Here is a 6,000-nt window from a genome sequence, read left to right as displayed (position 1 = left end):
GTCATTGCAGGCAAAACACATGCAAGAAACGCTGAAATAGAAGCACCTATGTAAGCTTAATTGCAAAATACCAAAAGACACTGATGATGAATTCTCTTTTCATTCTTTACTTGGCCCAGTAAACCAAAAAAAAAAAAAACAAAAAAAAAAAAAAAAAAAAAACTTACCTTGTGATGTATTTATGCCAAACCTGTTTTTTAAAGGAATATTGTTTGCAGACCAAGAAAGTTCCTTCTCTTTACTGAACTTCGAAAGAATTTAGTTACATTTTGGATATCAAAATATTAAGAACTCCAAGGAAAACAATAATCAAACAAAAGTACTTTTTACTATTGTTTCTTTTACATTTTACCCAAGATAAAATGAAGACTAATGATCAAATATAGCCCACTCTGATTCTTTATCTCTCTGCCTCTGAGTCTGCTGTCTTTGTTGGAGAGGTTCATTCTTACGAAACCTGTTACAACTTTTCTTTCTCATTTGGAGTTATGAGAGGCAGGCTTCTTGTCTTCTCTAATATAAACGTTACAAAAGAGCTACCAGTGGCAATTTATAATATCCCTCTTTGTCCATGTGATAAAAGAATTTTCATTTAGCAAATGACTTGACCTGCTACAAAGGATTTTCTAAGGATCTTTGGTGGCATCCCCCAATCCAGAAATGTAGAAAGAAACCAGATATTCCTGATTGCTAACGTTGGGGAAATGCCTCCTGTTTGGTTTCCACATTGGGTTGAGCTACCCTCATTTAAGGAAGTTTTCAAAGAACACTTGCATCCCTCTGTACTCTCTCTTCTGTTAGGAGGAAGGGTCTACTCTGAGTGTCTAACATGTACTGATTGGGTTGCATTTTCCCAGTGAACGACATCAGGGTGCTAAAGATATTTGCCTTGTGTTTGACATCACTTGCTTCTTTTACTTGTGAATTTCATGCAGTAGACATGCATGACAAATCCTTCCCTACTTCCAGCCCTGACCCCGTTTATGCAGAATAGGCAGTCATTCTCACTGTGCTCCACCTATCTCTGACCAAGTGGCTGTAGGCATAGTGTTTTTAGTTTATGGGACAAAGAGTTCCAATTTGGGCCTCAGTTGTGGGCTCTTAGAAGCCGTGCTCAGTAACTGTACATGTTAGTAAAACTGCTGCTTTGTTTCTCACTTAGCTAGTGATGCAAATGTGTGCAAATATGTATCATCTCTTGGTCTGAACTCCAGAAAGGAGTTAGAACAAATAACATTCCCTATACCTTATATATAACAAATTTAAAATACCACAATATTTTATTCATTGTTGTGGTGTTTTCTAAGTAATGGAAATGCTGATTAACATCATATTTCTTTTATAGCCATGAAATCAATGATTTCCAAATGCCTTCAGTGTTTGACAGGCGGTGTTTAGATTCAAAATTGTGTATTAACGGTTTTTATAGTTTTGTATAGGGTTTTTATAAGGCAATAGAGGTTTGTTGTGGATTAAAAATTTTCATTGCCACATTTGTCACCAAAATGTGTCCTGTTTCCTTTATTTGAAATGAGGAAGTCAAGACATAATATCTTGTTCAAATTTCACATTAAAACTGTGAACTCATCTCCCATCAACATACCATCAGCTAAAAATGTGCAAGTTAAAAGTCATCAACTAGATAAAATCTTGTCTCCCAAGAGCAAGAAAAACATGAGAGATAATTTTTAAAATACACTTTTAAATGAATACAATAAGTATGATAACATTTTCCGGCTGTCGGCTTCGAGTAAAAGATATGAATCCAGGAATATGGACATCAGAATTTGCAAAACCAGTCTGGAGGGTAGCTAGAGAATATGAATGAAAATTAGGTGAACCAAACGATAGTATCTTATCTGCACAATAAATCTGCGTACATTCCCTCTAATTTGAAGTCTAATCTCTGTGTAAGGTGTCGTAATTAACCCCTATTAATCTATCCATCCATCCATCCATCCATCCATCCATCCATCCATCCATCCATCCATCCATCTACCCTTCCTTTAATCAAAGTATATATTGAATACTTGGTATAACTCATGTACAAAAATATGCAGAAATTACCCCAAAAAACAAAATGCAGGCAGTTTTTTCCAGTGTTCTCTGTTCTTCCTACCTTCCATATTCAGTTGCCCAGTCTCATGGGTTTTATTTCCTTAATTTTATTTGATTGTGTTCCCTTTTTCTTCATTCCTACTAACACCAACTTGTCTAGCTCCTAACCACTTATCAAACAGAATACTATACTATTCTGTAAATCAGACTACATGACTTTTCAAGGAGGAAGCACAGATCAGATATGGGAATGTTTTTAATGAGAGCAGACTTTGGATCCCAGCTATCTGAAGTTCTTGGAAAAGAAGAGGTAGTAGGGGCTGATAGAGAGGAGGAAAGCATTGGCCTAGACATAACTTTTGTAGCAGTATTTGACTTATTTCGCCCTACTCCCTTTACATTCTGCTTTTTATCACCTACAATTACTTTTCAAAAAAGGGACCATCCGTATGTTAAACTGGTAACTCATAGAAGTTAAAAGGTTGCTGTTAACGAGCACCTGTCCATAATCACTTATTTTTAAGCCTACTCTTTCTTTATGGAGGGACAGAATTAGAAAATGTTTTCCTAGTGAGCACCAGAAGGAAAAATAGGTGCTACTGAAAGAAAAGGTTAATAATGAAGAAGTTGGAGATCCCGAAGACAAACATCCAGACTTCAAATTCGATTGTTTTGCTTCGTACTGATTGTCATTATTTTCTAAAGAAAAGTTTGGTTTGTGTCTGGTTCTTCTGAGATAATACTGCTTAAACCATGGTATAAACTATGAGTATAAGAACTTACTGGCATCTTGATGCTGGAAACCAATAAGCCAGATGTACTGGAAACGAATAAGCCATATATATATTCAAAACAGTCTGTAAATTGAAGTATTTTTGAAAGCTCATGGGAGATCCCATTTAGAACAATGGAGCCATACTACAGCTACTTTGAGCGAGTGAGGTTTTACTTTACAGCAGGGATGTCGAATCTTTTGGCTTCCCTGGGCTACATTAGAAGAGGAAGAATTGTGTTGGGCCACACATAAAATACTAACACTAACAATAGCTGATGAGTTAAAAAAATTGCAAAATAAAATCTTAATGTTTTAAGAAAGTTTGTGTAGGGCCACATTCAAAGTCGGCAGGCTGCTGGTTGGACAAGCTTGCTATTCAGTATGGGAGTCAATGTCCTAGATCCCCCAAACAGGATATTGCAATTTAAACAATTCCCTTGGGGAAAGGGAAATAGTCATGTTGTTATTCTTTAACCATGGACAAGCTTTGAAATAACTGAATAGGGTATTCAGAAACCTAATGAACTATGCTGTAAATACTATTGAAACTTCAGGTTCAAGGTGGGACATGGTTATTACGCAGTATTTTCTCAAGGGCATGCAAGGACACTAAAAATATCCACTGCTATGTGTGTTCCATGTGCATACCGGATTTTAAAACACTACAAGGGATTTGGAGGTGTAGGTAATCAAGAGGCAGCAGTGTGAACTACTTTTAAAAGTAGTTGCATTATGGACAAATATGTAATTATATGTCACCCAGGCTGGAGTTCAGTGGTGCATTATGGCTTACTGCAGCTGAGAAATCCTGGGCTCAAGCAATCCTCCTGCATCAGCCTCCCAAAGTGCTGGGGTTATAGTTGTGAGCCACCGTATTTAGCCTATATGTTCCTTGTCATGTGAAAAATTCTATAGTTTTGTTTATTTTTGAGCAGATATTTTTATGTTTCTTTTTGAGCAGATATTTTCCTGTTTCTTTTGAAAAGCATGAGAAATCTGATTCAATCCTATTTCAAAATGGGTTGATTTTTTGATAGTGATAAAGACATGTTCATAAAATACAAACTAAGAATTTGAAATGTATATGTAGTAATATATTATTTTTCCACAGACTTCTGGGAAGGGAAGCCTGTAAGTCAAAATAACGCATTAAATGAACGGAAGAAACTAGTGAGAAGAGCTGCTGTGGATGTTTCATTCGAATGCTTTATTTAAAGATCTCTTCTACAACTATAGGAGCTTATTGGATGACAACACAAAGGCTGGTGATGTGACACCCCCTGCTGACCTGCGGGAGAATGTTATGTCGTTATCCTTGAGCATTTACTCCCAAGTCTCCAGGCCTTTTTCATCGGTTATGATGATTGATGATATATTATGTTCCTTCACTTCAGATAACAAGAAAAATCGGTAATTTCGGGAAAGCTTAGAAGTTGGTTTGAGAACTTGGCCCATTTTTATCTTTTACTCTCAGCTTTTATAACACCAAAACAATTCCAGCAATGAATGTGTTGTCTTGGAATTATGTTGTCAGTCTTGGATTATACTAAATTATTTGGGCCAATTATATTAGATCAATTTTACAGACACAGAAACTAAGTTTAGTAAACAAGACAGATGAAATGATATATGCTAAATCCAGTGAAACTAGTTTTTTATTTGTTGGGTTTTTGTTTATTGTTTAGACAGTCAGATTAGCGGGGTTGGTATACACTAATGTCTCTAGAGAATCTGAGAGCCTTTTCTATTTTTCCAATGCCTGTAAGTAGGGATCAAAGACCAAAAGTGGTCTCTTTCTGGCCACTTCCAGAAGGGAACGTCAGACCCAATAGCTTTTCTGATAACTGTTGGCTTAGAATTTGATCCAGCTTTGGGTTTTCTTCTAATGGACAGAGATGTGAGATCATTTTCTGTCCTTTTAAATTCTTGCGTTAATTCTCTAAAGCTCCCAAAACTTAGTGATTTGCATTAAGCAACACTTAAAGAAAGTGGCAAAGCTGGAACTACAGTTTGATTCTAAGTTTACATAAACTTGAGGATAGGAACTAGATGTTCCTAAAAGTGCTATATTGCCAAGTAGGAATAATTTTTGCTGAAATTTTTGGTAAATTTCTTTGCCAATTGAGGAATTTATGTTAAAGTTCCACAAAAATGTTGACTTTATTATAGCTTGCCAGTGCATATCATTTAAAAGTATATATTTTAGATCTCAAGTTACTGAAAGCCATTTATTCAATGTATTTTGTAAAATATTTTAATGTTATAGTCCCTCCTCTATTCTCTGTTCCTTCATTTGGGACACATACATGTTTCTTATTAAAGAAAAAAAGATGCTAAATTCAGATTAAGTATCTCAGCACTTACTCAGATAAAGTAACTCAGCACTTGGAGTAGGAGCTGGCACATGGGAAGGGACCATAAACATTAACGATCATCGGAAGGCTCCAAAACAGTAGTTCTAAGAAGGTGACACATGGATACCTGGGCAGTTCACAAAATCTTATCAGGAGGTTCACAAGGGAAAATATCTTCATAATATTTAAGTATTATTTGCTTTGCCATCATTATTTGCTATCACTAGTAGTCACTGTACTCTTTATTAGAAGTACTGGTGCCAGTTTTAGTAGTCATTGCATTATTTACCATCACACAATCTCAAAAAAAAAAAAAAAAAAAAAAAGAGTAAGAATGCTCTTGAGAGCCAGGCATGGTGGCTCACGCCTGTAATCCCAGCACTTTGGGGAGGCTGAGGTGGGAGGATCGCTTGAGCCCAGGAGATTGAAACCAGCCTGAGCAACATAGTGAGACTTTACATCTAGAGTTTTTTGTTTGTTTGTTTGTTTTTATATCTAGCTGGACCTGGTAGTGTGCACCCATAGCCCAGGAGTTTGAGGGCTGCAGTGAACTGTGATTGTGACGCTGCACTCCAGAAGCCAGCCTGGGCAACAAAGCAAGACTCTGTCTGAAAAAAACAAAACAAAACAAAAAATGAAAGAAAGAAAAAAAATGCCCTGAGAACTACTAAAAATTAGTAACGTTATTAAATCTCAACTGTTGTGTACGTATCTTTTGAATAGTCTGTGTGATGGAAGGGAAGAATGCATAAAACACTGGCATCATACTAAAGCATGGTGCTGTTTTTAGGAAAAGCACATATGTAATTGAGT

The sequence above is a fragment of the Macaca thibetana genome, chromosome 1, assembly GCF_024542745.1.
Source record: "Macaca thibetana thibetana isolate TM-01 chromosome 1, ASM2454274v1, whole genome shotgun sequence".
NCBI classification, from domain to species: Eukaryota; Metazoa; Chordata; class Mammalia; order Primates; family Cercopithecidae; genus Macaca; species Macaca thibetana.
The sequence above is the reverse complement of the archived record's forward strand: the minus strand, read 5'-3'. Positions refer to the sequence as shown.